A 21,299-nucleotide genomic window follows, 5' to 3' on the forward strand; every position below is an offset into this window, starting at 1 on the left:
TTAGCAGGTTTCTAACCGGGATACCACAACTCGTTGTTCATACAAATATTCCCCAACATGGCCACCATGAGAATGGTAGTTGGGGCTGGGTGTGGAGCCCTTCTTCCATTACTTTGGCAGCCGAGTGGCCTGTGAGAAGTGGTGTAGTGGCATCACAACATCGACAGGTAATTGGGAGCCAGCAAGGACATTAGTGAGTGGACAGAAAGCAGCAAGAAGAGGGATGGAATATGGCAGTGGGTGTGAGCAGCAAGCAGCTTGCTCTGAGCCAGGGATTATATCATTAGTTTCAGACAGTGTTTGGAGCAACCTGTTTGGCTGTCACATCTGTCAAGGTCGATAATAGACTTACTCTCTTAGAATATTAATTGCATTCTCTGTGAGAAAGACATGAACCATGTGGGGTTGCTGAAAGAGGGGGTGCTATGGAGCTATTTTAATGCTGATTAGAATGGTAGTCAAACTGACCATTGAGGGAACACAATGGTTTTTTGAGTAGTGAAAAGCTGCACCATGTTTGACCACAGTCGCCATCAATGGTTACAGAGGAAGTTAAATCTCTGCAAGGGCAGGATTGAAGATGCCAGCAATGAATTTTAGCAAGGTAGGTGGATGAACTGTTATGGGAATTTCTTGTATGCTAATATCCAATCTGCTTGATGTCTGTAGGGGATGCATGAAGGTTGACCAGGGTGCGGGTGGCAAAAGGAGTAGTGGCAAGAGTTAGATGCATGCTGTTGTGGAAGTCCCACACATGTTGGCTAGTTCTTTGTTGCTGGAGACTAGCGGGTTAATCACTATTTTGATATGCAAGGACATTTCTTTACAAACCATTTTTCTTAATTTTTTAAAAGAATCAATAGAGCTAAACAAACAGTTTATTATGGTTAATACATCAACATATAACCGTCAACTCAGACGAGCAACTGGTGGAGGCGATCAGAGGACCCTCCTTCTTTGAATCTTTGAATCCTGGTTCTCCTGACCATTTAGCAATAACCAGTGACTCATTACTTAAACTCAAGAAAAAACATTTTTGAAAGCTCATGCACAGCCATCTTTTAAAAGTGTACTTGACAGGAAACATTATGCCCTTAGGCCTGCAGGTTTGTAATGAACCATGTTTATTGTTCGATGACCAGGAATATAAGGGGTCTTTCTCACAGATTGCTACTAAATGTAGCAGGGATTAGGTTTTTACTCACCATCAATATGGCCTTAAAATCCGGTGACAAGATCAAGGAGTAATTGAAGGCAGCAGAGGGAACCTTTTTGAATGACAAGGCCATTCAAAATGAAAAGGACAAACTAATCCAAAAACAACCAGACGAGTTAGTTAAGTCTTTAGCAGCTAAGAAGATGGACAAACTCAAAAAAGCCATTGCTATGTTTGACAATGAGAATGTTTATCTATACTTACAAGCAGACGATACCAAACAGGCTTCTTGGGGCGCGGCAAATCCTAACAGATGGAACAATACAGGATTGTCTCGGGAGGATAGCTCAGTGGCAACGTGCTTGCCTTGGAAGCAAGACGACATGGAGCAACACTGATTCGATCACCGGTCTGAGCTTAAAAACCTCTGGGTATTAAGCACGTTATAAATAACCTATCATATCATATCATATTAGAAAAAAATGGGTGACCTTTTTGGAATCCTCCATGGGATAGGATTTAAAACCAGAACCTTATTATGAAGGGGCCTTCTATCCAAGGAGAGGACAACGGCATCCTTTTTTAGTTCTTCATTTACCCTAGCTAAGAATATGGTCCCTAAAGAAGCCATTGTATTTGAGAAGGCTATTTTGAAAGGCCTGGACCATCTATTTAGCCATGTGCAATGCATTAGGTCATTTAACTTTGGCAAAAAAAAGAAAGACATTTTTCAGTTCTTGAGATTCGATCACAACATTTTCATCAAAAACAATGATAAGGGCCGAAGGATCGTAATAATGGACAGTGAAAAATATGACATGGAAGCTTTAAGATCGTGGGAGATTTGGACACTTACAGTCGATTACTGTGAGACCCCTTGGCATCCATCTGATCTCTCATTTTGGAGGTAATGAAAGATGAGCGAGAAATCCGATTTGTATCTGATGAAGCGGACAGTTTTCTTAACCCTCCCAACAATAGGACTCATTTTTTTTTACATAATTCACAAACTGTACAAGGACCCACGTAACCCATCGGGGCACCCTATCATATCTCTATGGGGTACTATTCTCAAACCATTGGGTAAATATGTTGATCATTTTCTTAAGCCCTAAGCCACAGCTACATGGAAAGCCTTAGGTATTCCAGAGACATTGTTGCCATCATCGAGAACATGCCCTTTAATTTGGAGCATGTCCTGCTAGTGACATTATATGTGGAGTCCCTCTACTCTAGCATTCCCCAAGCAGAGGCCCTTCGAGTTTGTCCGGTCTATTTGGATTGTTTACTTTTCCCCATGATGTACCCAAGAAATTCATTCTTGCTCTTTTAGAGATAGCATTGAGCAAGAATAACTTTTGGTGTAAGAACTCTTTCCACTTGAAAACCAAAGGTACTGCAATGGGGGTAGTGTTCTCCCCCAATTTGGCAAATTTTAGAAGTGGCATATTCTAACTCCCACCAGTCCGTTTTTTCAGGCGATGAGGATGTATAAATGTTACATCGACAACATCCTCATCATTTGGGACACCAGAGAAGGAAATATAGATGGTTTCTTTATGTGGATAAATTCTATAAGTGCTAATGTATATTTCACTTTATCTAAAGACCATCTTATGATCACATTTTTGGAGTTGCTGATCAAGGCAGTGGAAGGGAAACTGGGGGAGTCTGTCTATTTAGGAAGCCAGCAGAAATACGGTTTTACACTTTCAGAGTTTTCACCTGATAGCACTCAGACAAAATGTGCCGTATGGACAATTCTTGAGGATCCACAGAAATTGCAGAACACGTGAGGATTTTCATGCAGAAGCAGACATTGTGGAGAATCGATTCCTCAGAAGGGTATCTAAAACACATTCTGAGGAAAGCTAGGAAACAAGCCAAAAACCTAAATAGAGCAGCGCTTCTAGAAAAAACAGATAAACGCAATGACCTTTCTCAGATGGTATGGGTCAGCACTTTCCTCCCACAGTGCAATGCCATTAAAAACGAATTTAGAAAAATTGGCACAGATTACAGCTGCATAATGCCGATCTTCAGGCCCCATTATTTGCTGTTAAGAAGGGGAAAAACCTTTAACCACATTTGGTTGTGGCAAACCAACAACTTCCGATACCCAAACCAAATTTGAGATCCCTTTGGGGACTTCCAGCAGTGATAGGACATTACCCATGCAGGAAATGTACACTTGTAAATTCACCATGAAAAAACAAAGCATGATGGTGCATAATATAGAATGCTGATTTAAATTTTACATCACTTCCAAGAACTGCAACGTCATATATGTGGTTCAATGACCATGTGTCAAAATGTATGTGGGCAAAACTACCAGGAAATTTCGTCCCCCATATCCAATCACAGGTCCAAAATTCAAACCAATTCTTTACCGCCCTCATGATTTTTTTTTAATAACACATTTTATTAGATTTATAACATACAACCATCGGGCCTTCTGGGCCAACATTTAAACAACAACATTAATGATAATATTAGAAATAAAAATAACGTTGGATGGGAAAAACACTCATATGGAACACATGTTATATGCTATTATGTAGCATTCAGTACATAGCGTAATAATGTTTGGTACGAAAGTAGGTTTTCCGCAGCATTGTCCACAACCCTTAGTCTATGATGTTATGATATCAGAAGTTCAGTAGTTCATATCGTGTCTTCCCAGCGTTGCCATACTCTATCTGCTTTTTTAGGGCAACCTCTGGCTCTGTACATCCTTCTTTCTATTGCGATGCAGATTTCTACATCTGCAATCTACTGAATCACCTGCGGCGATTCCGCTGCCCCGCATAAGCGTGCTATGTTTCTTTTGATGATCGTTGTTGTGGTCATGAGGCAGAGTTTTTCGTATTCTGAGAGATCTATCTCATTGTCCACTCCCAGTAGCAACAGTTTGGGATCTCTGGAGATCGTCTGGTTCAGGACTCTTGATAACACGTCGCAGCATTGCTGCCAGTAATGACTGATTACCGGGCATTCCCACAGTATATGAAAGAAGGTTCCTTCTTCTTCCCGGCAGCGCAGGCAGTTGGGTTCAGCTATTTTGCCCCATTGGTACAGGGCTACCCTCGGGTAATAGATCCTGTGCAGTATCTTCAATTGTACTAGGCGTAGTCTGGCCGATATGGTAACTTCACGGGGGTTCATCAGGATTTGGACCCAGTCTTCCGACATAATTTCTCCCACTTCAGCCTCCCATTTCGACTTCAATCGTTCCAGTTCTGGTGTGGCAAAGGAGGTGATAACACTGTACATCACAGTGGTGATCTTGGCTGGAATATGGTCCACCACTATGTTCCGTTCCAGTGGAGTAGAGTCTGCCATGTCATAGAGAGCAGGGAGGTGCTGTTGCAGGGCGTGTTGGAGCTATGTGTAGTGATATCTCTCTGTTTCCGGGAGGTCAAAGGTCGAAATCAGTTCATCAAAAGGTCTAATAGATCCTTCTGTTATAATGTCTTTCACTTTTTCTATACCATGTCTTATCCACACCGGCCATTTCGGCAGTTTGATTACCTCAGGGAGGTTCCTGTTGTTCCACAGCGGTTGTAATGGAGTGATTTTGTCTCCCCAGCCTATAAAGGTGTGTGACTCTGCCCAGATATGTGGCGTGTGCGAGGTGATATCACGTGGAGATGCCCTAGGTGTCGCAGAATATAGTTCCATGGGGGGTGACGCTCTCACATGAGGTAGTGTGGGATCGGCGTGTAGAGTGTCATTTATCACCGCCATCTGACTGGCCCAGTAGTATGTCTGTAGCCTCGGTAGACCAATACCTCCTTCCCATATTGACCTTTGTAGAGTTTGAAGCGCTATTCTCGGGTGTCCACCACCCCACAGGAGTTGCCTAAGTACACGCTCTATCTCTTGGAACGTCTTGGTTGGTATGTGCAGCGGGGCATTCTGTAGCACGTACAGGTAGCGGGGAAGTGCTAACATTTTCAACAATGTAGCTCTTCCTAGCAGGGTCAGGGGTAGAGACTTCCAATATTGCACATCTCTTGTAAATCTTTACGTAATGGGTTGCAGGTTGTCGGGTATATAGTCGTTGAGATTTCTTGTGATCTGGACGCCCAGATATCGAAATTGGTCATGCGCGACTTTATATGAGCAGGGTTCAGGGGGCTCGTTTCCCAGTTGGTTCAGTGCGAATGGTGTGGTTTTGGATCGGTTCACTTTCAAACCACTAAAAGTGCTGTATTATTGCAGTAGCTGTGTTACCACTGGGCAAGTTGTTTTAGGTTCTTGAAGGTATATCAGTAGGTCATCCGCGTATAGTGAGACTTTGTCTTCCCACTCTGGTCCTCCGGGGATGCCTTTCCATGTGTACATATCTCTTAGCCATTGGGCCAGTGGTTCCATGGCCAGCGCGAAGAGAAGGGCTGATAGTGGACAGCCTTGTCGTGTCCCCTTCCTCAGGGTGAAGGATCGTGACGTCCAGCCGTTTACACTCACTTCGGCCATCGGCACCTCGTACAGCAGTTGGATCCAGGTTAGGAATCGCTCGCTGATCCCCATTTTACGCATAATCGCCCAGAGTGCTTCCCAGTGGACCGAGTCGAAGGCCTTCTCGAAGTCCACCGCGAGTACTGCCATGGGGGTGTCCAGGGTCTGGGCGCGCTCAATGGCCAGGTGTAGTCTACATATGTTCATTCTCGTAGATCTACCGGGCATAAAACCACATTGATCTGGGTGTATTAGGGATGTTATGATCTGTTGTAGGTGCATCGCCAACAGTTTCGCCAGTATCTTCGTCTCGCTGTTAATTAGAGATATTGGTCGATAAGAGCCACATTCGTCTGGGGGTTTGTCTGCTTTGGGTATCACAACTATTGTTGCCTTCCTTAAATACGCTGGTAGGCTGCCATCGTCTCAGGCCTGCTGATACAGTTTGAGTAAGTGTGGGGCCAATTCAGTTCCGCCTATCTTCTTCCAGGTTTCAATGGGGAAACCGTTTGGACCAGGTGTCTTTCCGGACTGGAGTTGCATCATAGCTGCCACTATCTCGTCTTCTGTAATTTCCATTTCTAGGCCAGCCGCTTGTTCAGCAGTAAGAGAGGGAAGGGCAGTCTTTTCTAACATGGAGGTTTCAGGGGGCGTTTCAGGTGCTCTGTATAGTTTTTCATAGTATTTTGCAAATTCCTCTGCAATATCTGCATCTGTTGATCTCGTTTCAGCGTTTGGTGTTGTTATCGCTCTTACTTGGTTGTGTCCCTCATCTCTCCGCTCCAGCCATGCAAGCATCTTCCCAGCTTTGTCGCCTGTCTCATAGATTCTGGCTCTCATCACCTTGTGTGCCTGTTTAGCATTGTCCAATGCAATATTTTGTTACTTTTTTTGAGCTACGATCAGAGCTCTGTTCGTGTCAGGAGTATCGTGGATTAAGTGTGCTTCCTCTGCTAGTGTGACATTTGCTTCTGCTTCTCTTATTGATTCCAGGTGAGCTTTTCTTTGTGCCGGGGTCCAGGAGATGATCTCTCCGCGAATCACAGGTTTGTAGGCTTCCCACAGAGTAATGGGGGAGTCCACCGTTCCTTCATTTAACTCAAAGTATGTTGTGTTAGCATTTTGTAGACGTTCTAACAGTTCCGGGGACCCTAGATGGTAATTATTCAGCCTCCATACCGGCGGCGGTATTGGTTTACATGTTGTAATTGACATTAATAGGGGGGAATGGTCTGAGATGCCTCTTGGGAGGTACTCTGCCTGTGTCGCCGTGTGTATTATTGATGCTGGTATGCTGGTATAAAGAAATAGTCTAGGCGCGACAGTGATGCGTGTACCCCAGAGTGATAGGAATATTCTTTGCTTTCCGGGTGAAGGTCCCGCCACACATCCCTGATTCCAAATGCTTCGACAAAGGTGGCCAGATTAGTTCGGCGATTGGGGTCTCTACTGCGGAGATGTGTGCGGTCTCGGGTATTGTCCATTACATCGTTGAAGTCTCCCCCCAGGATTAGGATGTCTGAGGTGTCCATAGTGATCAGTGGGGTGATGTCTTCTATTAGCGTGGCTTGCTCTGTGGGTGGGGCATAGATCGCTAGTAGGGAGATCGTTTTGTTCCAGAGCGTGCCTGTGACATGCGTGTATCTGCCTCCAGTGTCCTGTGTTGTATCCGTAAGAGTAAAAGGAAGTCTTTTATGTATCAGTATTATTACTCCTCTGGCTCCCATCGTGAATTCTGCTTGTATTGCTGTGCGGTAGTTGGACCGCTTAAACAGTGCATTGGTTGTTCCTGCCAGGTGAGTTTCAGTTAGGAAGGCAATATCTGGGCTGTGTCTATTCAGAAATTGCCGCACCAATCGTCTCTTCAGACTGCTTCCTAGACCATTCACGTTCCAGGTGAGGAGTTTTAAGGTTCGGATCTTAGTATCTTGCGGAGTCATTTAGGGGTATGTGGTTGTAAATAACAGTAACGCTCTTTGGGGTCTGGCCATTATGTCTATTTGTACCATGGCAAGGAACAACGATCTAGGTCGCACCAAAACCTGTGTCTTGAGAACTTCAATGTTCCATTGAGTTTGTCCATCCTTTAAACATAAAAGCACATATCCAACTCCGCCCTCCCAATACTTCGCCCCCAACTGAAGCATCTGTTGCCCATTACAACTCAAATACAAATGAAACAAATTAAACAAAAGCTGTAGACTCGCAGCCCATTGCTCGTAAGTTCCCACCGTGCTCCAACGCAGGGAGGCAGGGGGGGAACTTTCCAGGGGAACGGGTGGGGCTTCCACCTGTTCTGGCCGCTCTTCTATGAGTCTCTTCATGGCTGTTATAATCATGTAAGCAGAGTGTCAACAATGCACAGTACCTTACACCTTGCTCATCTGGGCCTTCAGAGTTCCTGATTGTTCATGTCTCGGGTGTCAGTCTTCTCTTTCTTGTAGTTGCGGCACGTTGCCAGGTGGTTGTCGGTCCGGCGGTTCATGTCTTGGCCGGGCTCAGGGGACTCTGTTTCCGTTGCCCCTTGCCTTGGTCCAATCACCTTCAATGTGTTGCTCTGCCCATTTCCACGCATCTTTGGGGTCAGTGAAGTGGACCGTCGTGCCTTTATGGTATATTTTAAGTTGGGCGGGAAATAGGAGACCTTATTTCACATTCAAGGTTTGCAACTGTCTCTTGAGTTGGTCAAATGATTGTCGAGCTTTTTGCACGTCTCTGGTGTAATCTGGAAAAAATTATATCTTCGATCCATTGTATGTGAGGGTGCCTTTTGCCCGTGCCGTTTGGAGCAATGTGCCACGGTCTCGATAGATCAATAGCTTCGCTATCACTGTGCGTGGGGGGGCACCTGGTACTGGGCGACCCGTCGGTATGCGGTGGGCCCGTTCAATTGAAAATAAGTTGGAAAATGTATCTGATTCGAACATGTCTGTGAGTAGCTGCTCCAGACATAGTTCCATGTGCGGGCCTTCAACTTTCTCCGGCAATCCCAGGATTCTAACATTATTACGCCTGGATCTTCCCTCGCTTTCATCAACCCTCTCCTCCATGGTTTTTAGGCGGGTCAGAACTCTAGCTAGTTGTTGTTCTACTTGCCGTAGGCCATCCTCCGTCCCAGATATGCATTGCTCTGCTTCTCCGGTACGGGACGTCAGCTTCTGGAGGTCATGCCGGAGGAGGGAGACATCCATGCTGATGCCATCTATTTTTTGCTCCATCGAGGCCCGTGAGTCTGCTATGGCAGCCATGATGTCTTTTAACGATATTGTACCTTCTGCTTGTGGTGCAGTGTCTGGTCGGTCTTGTTCTGACAGGGTGGTCGCTGTCGGCGTCGTGCATTGATCCATCCTGCTCTGGGAGATTAGTTTCCTGGGTTTATCCTTGCCCATGTCGTACGGCGATGGTGAGGTGTCTCCGAGTGGACAGGCGCACAGTTTTTGGGTTTCAGGCCTGCTTGCGTAATATTCCTTCTGCGTCCTCTTGAGTCGGGGGCGAATGCTAGTTCGTGGAGGTGTGGGCGCCTGCTGGTTAGGCCTGTGGACAGTCGGTTCCAGGCATAGGTCGCTGGTCGCAGGTCTATCACAGTGCGGTGCTCCTTCACCCTGCTATGTACTGACGAGTGCAGCCATTTTGTCAGTGTCTTCCGGCTGTCCCGTAAACTGATCGCACGACGGGCCTACGTGGGCACAGGTCTTCGCCATGCGTACCCACCGGTCGAAGTCTCTGGCGTATCTGTGGCGTCTCCTGAAACGGGTTATGAGGCCAGCGGATCACGTGCCGCGGACCTACCGGGCCGCCTGGTTCTGTACGCCGTCTGGGCTCCTTCTCTTGCAGGCTCAGTATGAGTGCGGGGTCCGGGGTAGGGCGAACGTATGGCTGTCACCCTAGGTTGTCGTCTCCTTCTCGGCCCGACGGTGCACTAGGGCCCGCCACACCACTCACACGGGCACAGTGAATATCTGCCGCTCTCGGGAGACGGTGGGCTGGCCGGGAGTGTTCCACGGGCGAAGTGCGTGCTGTTGTTCTGGTGGGATTTCCACCTCCTCATGTGTGGATGTTATAGCTGTGTGCCTCCATTCCCAGCCACAGGTCACCGATCGCAGATCCGCGTCGGAGTGACGATCCTTCATGCGGCTACGATCTAACGGGCGCGGCCATTTTGTCTGCGTTTTCCCGGTGCCGCGCGGCTTGATTTCTTCGGCTCCGAACTCACCCAGGAATGTACGATTTTGGCCAGGATTTCGCCTGGATGTGCCCGATGTGTTTGTCTTCCAGAAAATGTATAATTTCTACAGGAAAGCCATTCGTAGCAGGCTGTTTCTACAGGATATCTGCCGCGGCCGCAGGAGCAACAGCGGCTCACATCCTCATAGCTCTGGTGCTGGCCACGCCCCTACCGCCCCCATGATTGAACATTTCAACTTGATGGGACACAATCAATATCAAATCGAATGGCGGGTTATTGATAAACTAAGTGCACTCGACAGCAATGCGCTCCAGGACCTGTTAGCACCTAGGGAACAATATTGGATGTATACCCTACGTACATTTGAAGATGGTTTGAACCATAGAGAAGAATGGCAGCTCCCGGGGTGTATTAAATTCAAGCATACCGCTGTGTATATTTATCTTACTTCAATTTGCTGTTTGAAGAAAAGCATATCAGTGGAAGTATTCCATCAACACATGTACACTCGTTATAGTATTTTCTCCATGGGTCAGCTTTACCCCCTGCTTGTTGGCTGGTGCCCTTGGGGACTTCTGTTATATTTTGTGGAGTGATGATAATTATGGTTTCCACGTGACTGACCCATTTTTATCCCTATTAGTCATCCTCAGAGGCAGGGGTGCATTTTTGATCACGTTCAAGAATGCAGCGCCACTTTCCATTTATTCCTCACATTGAAGTCTTTACATATGATGCACTTCACCCGAATTTTAAACCATTATGTCAGTTATGAATCTAGCCTATTCTGTTCTCTAGGTGAGATGCATGGGCCGGACCCCGCATGTCATGACAATGCATTATATGGCCAAGTGGCATTGTGTATTTCACATGCAAAATGAACTTCTTTGGTTATGGCGATCATTATTGGGAAATGCGGGCACAAATTACTTTGCCCCAGCTGCTCCCTGCATCTGATTTAGTTGGCATTCCAGCTAAGTGCAGGAACAGTCTACTCTTTAATCGTCTCACACACGCATTTGTCAAGTCACCTGACTTTAGCAGATCACACGTGATGGGATTAAAAGGTAAAGACTGGAGAGCGTACTTTTAGTTGTTGGAATAGGGGGTCACTGCCAAGCAGTTTTGGAAACCGAGGTAACTAGGTAAGTTATAACGTTTCATCATTTCTTACACCGGCTGGTAGTTGACTTTTAGGTGGCTTCTCATACATGTTGTGTTACAATCGAACTCCGTTTTGTGATGAGTGACAGATTGAAGCTGTTTCTCGATTGTTTCTAAACAAGATGTTGGGTCAGGCTCTTTGCAGTGCCGGATTACAGAAACTTTGCACCGGTGCAAGTGCAAAGTTGCAAGGTATTAGCACTAGGGCAAAGTTTGCCCTATTTTTTAAAACACTGGGACATATTAAAAACTATTCCACCATGACAAGTGCAGTTTGGCATGGTAGAGGCACCGAGGCAAACATTGCCCCAGTGAAAGAAAGATAAAGTTTGCCCTAGTGCTGATACGGAATGGTATTAGCACTAGGGCACACTTTGCCCTGGTGAAAAAACGCATCCAAATGTACCTTTCTTGCACTGAGGCAATGTTTGCATAGGTGCTTATACAATGCCAAGGTGCAGTTGTCATTGTGCAATAGTTTTTTAATATAGCCTAGTGTTTTTAAAATAGGGCAAACTTTGCCCTGGTGCTAATACCATGCAACTTTGCCCTTGCACCGATGCAAAGTTTCTGTAATCTGGCCCCTGGTGACTACTTTGCTGATGCATTTAATCATCTAAAGTGAATCTCACAGGTATGACTTGCACTGACATGCTTCTTACAATTTGCACTCGCATCCTTCTTACGATTGTAAGTCAATTTATTGAAGTTAGGGTCCATGTATCCAGTTTTACACAGTTTCCCCAGTTGGCTCCTGTCTGAGAGTTACTCTTTTACAAGTGAGTGCAAAAATATTCTTCTTTTCACCACTTATTTATGGATGCGCTAATGGGCATGGCGTGGATATTCCTCACCCTTTCCTCATATGTTCTTCTGCTGCAGTTCCATAATAGGTCAGGCAGGACCCACAATTTTCTTACCTTACTCCTTGGCTTTATGATTGAGTTCACCTGTGGAGTCATGAGTCGGTTAATCTTTTGTTGTTAGTCTACTCTTTGACATATGTTTTTCAGATTATGGTCCTTTAGTTGTGATGAAAACATTGGCCTTTTCAGGTCGTGCAACATGCTGAAACTAGTAAGGGGAACATTCGTCGGAGTGCCCTCTCTGGAGCTCAAGACTGAAGACGGTCATTTTTACTGTTGTCTCTTCTAGTAGACTATTATCTGTGCATGCGACTATTTTTACTGCATGCCCGGATAGATTCGACTCAGTTTTTCTCTAGGTCAGATTGATCTTTCTGTTTAAAGAATGGAATTTATTCCAGTATCAGATCTGTGACTGTACATTGTTACTTTACTACTCTTGCAACTAAATACAGTCTTTTCATCCGGTGGGACCTATGTGTTCCTGATTAATGGAACATTATTGCTTTTTAAGATTGTTGTTATTGATGTACGTTGTTTGTCCTATGCACATTATTCACTGAGTACTATTGACTTGCTTGACAAGTTTGTCTGTATGGATGCTTTGTTGATTTCATAATGTTTTTCTGTACTGTGTGAGATTTTATTTTTCAGTTCTTTGTATTAACACAGGATGAATTATTAAATTATGGAACCTAAACATGGGGCCTCATTACGAGTTAGGAGGTAGCCATGGTGCTGTTAGCGCCATGGCTGCCTCCAATATCGTGTCCGGGGTCTGTGAATGGGGAATTACTGGGTCATTCCAACCTTGGAGGACCCGATAATTCCTCATTCACAAAACCAATCCCCATTCCCATTTGTGCCTCCATTGGGCTCAATGGGAATGGGGATGGACATAATAACAGGCCCGCTGATAACCGGTCAGTTATTAGCTCCTTGGTCCCCTCGCGGGACCCGGAAAGGACGTCTGGTTTTACCAGACGTCTGTTCCGGGTCTCGCGGGGGAACCTCGCAATAGGGCGGAATGGGTTTACCGGCACCATTACCGGTGCCGGTAAACACATTCCGCCCACCTCGTAATGAGGCCCATGGTGTCCATATGTGATTTTGAATCTTTGAGATAGCTATTTTAGGCACCATCTATCTTTACTTAGGTAGCATCTCTCTTTACACGTTATCTGCATATATCTGGATCCTTCACACTACTTGCTTTTTTTTAATACATCACCAACAAACAACAATGGCAGCAGGACTCACAGTTATGTCCTTACCTCTCCCAGTCACCCATCCTCAGATTCCCTCCTGCTCATTCCCTCATTCCGTTCCCCGCGAACGACTTTCATGTTTCGGATATGTTGTCCCTTCTGTATAAAATCTCCCTTTCTCTCTAAGTGTAGCATGTGCGCTTCTCGTGTCAATGCTCCAAGCGTCACTTCCCCCATATTCTTTAAAATGTTCATTGATAACCCCTGTTCCGGCACACTATCTCTTCTAGAGCTCTGCGGTTATACATCCCTTCCTTCCACTTGGTCACTATCAGCATCTCTGCGACCACCCCCATTTAGTCGCCAGGTCTCTTTTCGCTACCACCAGTCCCTTGTGTATAAGGTTCTTTTCTCCCCCCAAGCTCACAGCATCCCCAAAAATATGAAGAAGGGTCAGTCATCAACCATGTAAGTACCATCAAAACCCTTTTCCAGTATGCTCTGATTTTTGTGCAATCCTATAGTAGTTTAAAGAAGGACCCCACTTCCCTCTTACATTTCAGACATAAATAATCCTCCATCGTACCCATTGTGTGCAAACCTACTCTAGAAAAGTACATGTTGTGTAGTATAGTTGCACCAGCCTTAATCTTGTTGAAATATTGGCCTCCTTCACTGCTATTTGTGCATCCACCTATTCTTCCTCATTAAGCCACCCAAGATCCTGTTCCCAGCTAGATCTAACCCTGACCAGCTTTACTGACGTGAAGTTATTAATTGCCTTGTACAGTGTTATGATTGCTTTCTTTCCATTTTGTCAATGAGAAGGTTAACTTCTAGGAGAGTGTGTTCCGGGATGTCCAACTCTCTCCCAAATTGGGTCTGCATTGTGTGTTGTAGGTGTGTATGCGTGTATAGATCCCTTTGCCTCAGCCCATATTATTCACATAATGCTGGAAATATTGTGATTCTCCCCTCACTCAGGAAGTTTCCCATTCTAATAATTCTGCTGCTTGACAACCTAGGCTATCTCCCCAATTTCTATACTTCTGGAATTGTCGGGTTCTGCCACAATGGTGAAAATTTACTGATGATCCCTTTGCACCCCTGTGGCATTAGTGACATCTCTGATAATTTCTATGGGCCTCATTACGACCCTGGCGGTAAGGGGTTAACGCCAGCGTTAGCTGCGCCGACCCCTTACCGCCAATTACGAGGTCCCTTAGCGCCATGGCGCTTTTAACACCTGCTTTTAGCAGGTGTTAAAATCCATGGCGCTAAGGGACCATGGAGTTAATTACGCCACCGTAATTTACGGTGGCGTAATTAACGCCTTCCCCACTCCCATTATGCCCTATGGGGCAAAAATGGGAATGGGGAAGGGTAAATGGGGATTGGGGACTTACCGCCCCGCCGACCTCGGAATGGGGCGGTAAGTCCGCCAACCACCATGGCGTAAACGTAGTTTACGCCATGGTGGTAAAGTCACGGCCCAGGCGGTAACTTACCGCCTGGGTCGTAATGAGGCCCTATGACCCTGTACCCCGCCAGCGGTAGTTCCTACCCCCCTGGACTCCCGTACAGTATTTGTAACAGGGATCTATCTCCCATTAATATTACTTTCAACTTTGTGTGGGTTGTGTTTGAAACAACACATAGCCACTAATTTGCTACGACAAGTTGCGACACCCAGTAATACTTCATAACATCCGGTACTCCCAGCCCCCCTTCCCACAACAATTTGGTCAAGATTTTCAGAGCTATCCGTGGATTGCTGTTTCCCCATAGGATTCCACAAAGTAGTGAGTTGATCCTGGCAAACACTGACTTGGGAACTTTCATTGGAGTACTCTGCTATATGTACAATCATTTTAAATAGGTTAGCTCTCCTTATGAGGGTCAGGAGCAAGTTCGCCCAGTGTTTAGCATCCTCTTGTAGCATAAGTAAGATCAGCCCCAGGTTGTTATGCAGGAATCCCTGTTCCTCCTTATGTATCTTGATCCCCAGGTTTGCGAATGGACCTGTGGCGTTCTGCAGGGAGGAGTTCACTAGGATCACATCAGCCTCATCTTTCACCAGTACAAACACTGATTTGTTCCAGTTTATTCTGAGACTGCTATGTTCTTCAAATGTCTGTATCGTCTCTCTAACTGTAGGGCCTCTGTGTCGTGGGTCTCTCATCCACATATATGGATATGTGGTCTTCCCTTTCCCCTGACCATCCAATTCACTTGTAGTATTGGTCTGATCTGATTATCTCCACGAGCGGTTCAATCGACAAGAGAAATAATAGCAGGGACAATGGACATGCCTGCCTTGTTCCCCTTTGGAGCTGGAAGCTGCTAGATGTGAAGTCATTCACCCTAACACAGGCCCCTGGATTTGCATATAGTAACTTTACCCATGCCATATAGCTTTCCCCAAATCCGGCCTTTTCCATTGTTGCCCATAAAAATTCCCACCTAATTGAGACAAAGGCTTCCTCTGAATCCAACGCCATAATGGCATGTGGGTCCTGTAATGCCCCCACCTTCGCCAGCGCATTGTGTAACCTTCTGATATTCATTTGTGTGGCCCTGCTGGGGAAAAAGCCACATTGATCGGAGTGAATCAAATGACCTATTACCCGAATTAGTCCATTTGCCAGAATTTTGGCCAGTATTTTCGTTTCACCATTCAACAAAGATATTGGCCGTTGTGAGAAACATAAATAATTTGGCTTCTCTTCCTTGTGGATGACCGCGATAGTGGCCAACCTCGAGTCTTCCGGCAGCTCTCCTTTATCCCTGCTTTCTGTAAACATTTCAACAATTGGTTTCATTACACCCGCACTTAGTCGCTTCCAACAACATTTGAGGGGAAACCCGTTCAGCCCCAGGGTCTACCCCGCCTGCAATTAACAAATGGCCTCCTGTAGTTCCTCTATAGAGATATCTTTGTCCATTTCCTCTCTTGCTCATTCTCCTATACCCAGTAAATTTAACCTTTCCAAATATTCCATGGTCTCCCTCCGGTCTGGTCCCTGTACTTCTCTCCGTAATAATCCTTGGTAATAGGGGGCAAATTACTTAGCTTTCTGACTACCCCAAACTTGGCCCCCTTCTCCAATCACAGCAAACACTCTAATCCACCTCACGTCTTCCTCTTGTCTCTCTACATAGGCCAGCATTTTCTCAGGTTTGTCACCCCTTTCATATACTCTAGCCTTGAATGCACTATACGCTTGTTTGGCTTCATCCTTCTCCACCGCTTTGTAATGTGCTGTGACCTGTAGTAACTCCCTCTTTGCCCCCATCGTTTTCTCCGTCATGTATTCCTCTTCCTTCTGTTTAATTTCTTTTTCCATGCCCACCATTATTGCTTGTTTCTCTGAGGACTGCTTTATAGGCTTCCAAAGGATGCTTTTTCTTCCCACTTTTCCTTAATTTATTGCAAAGTATTCCTCTGTCCCCTCCTTCAATCACGTCATTATGTCCTTGTTACTCTCCCCTGGCCCCTTCAACTCTTTCTCGGTTATCTTTACCAATAGTATTGTGCCTCTGTGACCTGTCCTAGCCTTGTACAAGGGAGAAGCACACAGGGGCTCACTCATTAGGAGTTCTGCGGTCTGGAAAAAAATGCTGGTAAAAATGATGGTAATTCCAGCACCAGCATTTTTTCTGGACTGGGGAAACACAAGTTAGCCAGTGGGGGCAGTGAACTACCGGCTGGCCTGACCTGCTGGGATTTCATGCCCCTACTGGCAAATTAATGCTCGAATCGTAATTCCGCCAATCCCATCCCATGGAATCCAATTGGACACCATGGAATGGAAATTTACTGGCGTCCCCGACGCAAGTAACATCCGGGTAATAGCTGGATATCGGGCGGCGGAAATGGTAAGGCAGTTTTTCTTGTATCCTCCTGGAATTACTGGCGTGCTACTGACAAAACTGTAATGAGTGCCATAGTCTATGTGAGAGAGTGATGCATGTTCCCTGGAGTAGAATGAGAACCCCTTTCCCCCTGATGCAGTTCCCTCCAGACATCTCTCATTCCTATTGCTTCAGCGAATGTAGCCAGTGTGGTTCGATTTGACGGCTGGGACGACCCCCATGTCTTTTCCTGTCCAGTTCCATTCATATTACATCTTTGAGATATCCTCCGTGTATCATCATATTCACCCCACCAGCAATGCCTGAATCTCTTTAGGAATTCAAATTGATCAGAGGGTGGTGCATATACACAGCACTGCTATGCTTTCCCCTCATAGTTCCCGTGTAACCAGAACATCTCCCTTGTGGGTCCCTCCTTCTTTGACACAGGTTTGAATCCCGATCCTGCACTTAGGAACCACTTGTTGGTATTAGGGGTGTTACAAAAGAGCAATTATAATTATAATTATAATGATATTTATGGCAATTCCCCACGATCTCCTATAGTATCCCGCATGATCCAACACTTTATATAGCCCCCTGCTAAGGAAACCGTATAAGGTACCCGTCAGGTGTGTCTCTTGTCATTTTCCTTTTTACGCTATATGTCTGTTTAGATATTTAGAGACCAGCCTCTATTTTTTTGTCATTCAAGCATTTACATTCCATGTGAGGCAGTTCAACTCCCTTTTTTACAATCACTCTCAGCCATAGCCCTCAAGTATCATGAACCAGTACTGCGTATCTCCCATTATAACCTTTTATTTTAAAACTTTGTGGGTGAGAAGACCTCTTCTGTCATGTGAATCTGTCCCTTTTAACAATTTCAACAATCAACAACCCCTATTAACTCCTCCCTACCTTATACTCCCCCCCAACTTGAAGCATCTGTCATCCCTAATAAACCAAAGCCCGACCATCTCCACCCGTTGGTGAGGGACAGACTCAATGGAGGCCTGTGCAATCGTCTGCTCCACTCCGACTTGGCGAGGCCGTACCTTTTCTTATTTCTTAACAAGCGTCCGTTCCAGATCATTATGTCTCTGATAGACATCTGCAGAATCCAGTTGCTCCTTCTTGTCCGCTGCAATACATCTTTCCCCCTCAGGGAGGAGGTCCTCTCTTGGCATTTTTTTTTCCTCTAGTAACTTGGTATCCTTATTCTCTCTTCGAGGTCCTTCCGGTCTTCCTCCTTTGTTTGATCCTATAGTCTCCCCCCAGTTCCATGCCTCTGTTGGACGTGTAAAAAACCGGACTCCTTGAGGACTGTTTACCCTGAGTGTCGCTGGATATTGTGGCATATTTGATCTAATTTGCCCTTAGCTTCTTCCACACTGAATCAAATGACTGACTGTTTTGGACTGCCTTGGTGAAGTCAGGGTTTATAGCAACTGTTGAACCATTTACTTACATTGTGCCCTTCTTGAATTTGTATTTGTATTTGTATGTATTGATTTATTAAGCGCCTTACACCAAAGCGCTGTACAATTGAACAACATAATACATAAACACAATATAACAGTTGAAGCAAATACATTATGAATCAATCAACAAAACAGTGAAAAGAGCAATTAACTGAAGGGGATGGGTAGGGGAGGGAGAAGGGAAAGGATAGGAGGGGAGTGGTGAAGAAGGGTAGGAGGAGGGAAGTGGAAGGGTGAGAGGGGGGAGGTAGGAGAGGGGCGAAGATAGTTAGGGGAAAGAATAAGGAGGGCGGAAGCAGAAGGGCGAGGTGTTTCAGGGAGGAGAGTGGAGGAGAAGAGTTTTAAGAGAAGTGCGGAATGAGGTGAAGGTGGGGGAAGAGCAGATAGCAAGAGGAAGGGAGTTCCAGTGTAGAGGTGCTAGGAGTTGGAAGGAGCGGAAACGGGAGGAGGCACAAGGGGACGGAGGTACAGTGAGAAGGAAATGGTCAGCGGACCGAAGGGAACGGGAGGGAGAGTAGAAGGAGAGAAGGGAGGAGAGATGAGGGGGAGCGAGACCATGGAGAGATTTGAAGACAAGGCAGAGAAATTGAAATTTAAGTTGTGAGTGAAAAGAGAGCCAGCCAAGGTAAGAGAGAGAGGTAGAGATGGAGTCACGGGTGGAAAGTACACAGAGGGTATGAACAGCAGAATAGTAGATGGATTTAAGAGGGGCAAGATGAGAAGTAGGAAGTCCAAAGAGTAGGGAGGAGCAGTAGAAGAGGCAGGAGAAGATGAGGGAGGAAATTAAGAGTTTAGTAGCGTGGAAAGTGAGAGAAGGACGGATTTTGCGAATATTGAAGAGGTGGTAGCGACAGGTGCAGGAAGTGAGGGGAAATATGTTGGGAGAAGGAGAGAGAGGAGTCAAAGAGAACCCCTAGGTTACGAACTTGAAGAGAGATAGAAAGATTGAAGGGAGGAAAGTGAATGAATGGGGGAGGAGAGGGAGGGGAAAGAGAGTTAGAGGGAAAGAATAGAACTTCAGTTTTGTCAGTGTTAAGAGAGAGAAATCGGGAAGACATCCAGTTCTTAATGGCAGTAAGGCAGGAGGAACGTTTTTGGTGAAGGTCAGATGAGAAGGAGGAGAAAGAGAGAAAGAGTTGAGTGTCTTAGGCATAGAAGTGGTGGGAGATGCCAAACGAGGAGATAACAGGGGCAATGAGGGAGGTGTAAAGAGAGAAGAGGAAAGGACCAAGTACCGACCCATGGGGTACGCCGTATTCTAGAGGATAGGTAGGAGAGGACCGGCCACCCCAGGAGACAGTAAAGGAGCGGGAAGAAATGTAAGAGGATAGCCAGTTGAGGACAGAGCCTTTGAAGCCAAAGGAAGAAAGAGGGTGAATGAGGAGGGGATGATCAACAGTGTCAAAGGCTGTGGAGAGGTCGAGGAGAATAGGGATAGAGGATTGTCAGCGATATTCAATCAACACTACAGCTAAGTCAATGCCTAGTCTGGGATGCTGAGGAAAACCCTTATTGATGTATTTTTATGTCCAGTTCAGTACTCTGGATGACAACCCTTGCATAACACCCCCCTCTTAGAATCCCCCTGACCCCACTGAGCCAAGAAGTAGGTTTGTTTTGCAAATTTAAAAGGTTTATTTGGACAATTCAACAATATATATCTATCACACTTTATAAATAAATTGATAATTGATATCACACATCAGAATATGACCCTGATCAACAATGGATAATGTTACAGGGGTACACTGATTTGGTTACTTAGGAGTAGTGTAGAGGATGAGGTAGCTGAAAATGCTTGATGGTTTCAAGGAAATGCAAGGTGGAATAAAATGTAGTACAGAAATAACTTGTTATGATTTTAGCAAAAGGTAATATGATCACTTTTTCTTGACAATTCACTCCCCCCCTATGCAATGTAAGAAATGGAAGGAGAGCACACAGTCTTCAAGAATCCCAACAAATCACACTTTATAATGCAATACACAGTTCCAGTTCCCCTAGCAAGCTTAGAGAAAACAGGGATGACTTTTAAACACAGGCGAATTACTTTAATGTGGTTTGCAAGGAAGTGAAAAGGTGCTAAAATTGCTTTTAATTCCCTCTAGTGGTTCAGGGTGAGTGAGAGATGCTTGTTGGTATTAGTTCAGGCTCACTTTAGCAATGCTCTATGAGTTATTACCAGGTTGCAAACGGATTTTAACAAAGGAAAGAATGGAGCTGCTATTTTGACAAGTGGAGAAATTGAGCCAAATCGCAAATTGCGGTAAATTTCGCGAGTGCGTAAATCGCGATTGCGGAAAAAGCTTCACCCCACGATCCCCAGTAGCCAGAGTGGAAGCGGGACGGTACTGGGGGTACAGCAGCAAGGCAGGCACCAGGATCGAGAAAAGGTGCTGGGTGAGAAGGAGCCGGAAACTCACCAAAGTTCCACCGAGTACCAGGGGAGGCGGGATGGTGTTGGCGACTGCAGGTGCCAAGTCCTTTCACGCAGAAGGAGGGCTGCCGGTGGCGGGAGGGAGTCAAGATGGTGGACTCTGAATAGCCTCACCCAGCCAGGACCCCAGCAGCCGGAATGGGGGTGGGACGGTACGGAGAGTATAGGAGGCCTCCAAAACAGCCACGACCCAGCCGAGACTCCGGATGACAAGGACAGCTGCAGGCGCTGGGTGAATCCTGCAGGCAGAAGAGCACACCGCAGGCCTGGCCATCCGCCGAGCGGGAAGGATCACCGCAGGAGCCGGGCTGGAGGAGGAGCAGGAGGAGGCCTCACCAGGGGCGATCCAGAAATAGATGACAGCGGATCCGATTATCGTCAGGATCGCAGATGGGGGGGGGCCCAGGATGAGGGTAGCCAGAATGGAGAGAGGTAAGTATCAGAATTGCATAAATTCTTCCTCACTTTCTGCAATATCATAT

This window comes from Ambystoma mexicanum, chromosome 7q, assembly GCF_040938575.1.
Source record: "Ambystoma mexicanum isolate Mex_15411 chromosome 7q, UKY_AmexF1_1, whole genome shotgun sequence".
In the NCBI taxonomy this organism is placed as follows: domain Eukaryota; kingdom Metazoa; phylum Chordata; class Amphibia; order Caudata; family Ambystomatidae; genus Ambystoma; species Ambystoma mexicanum.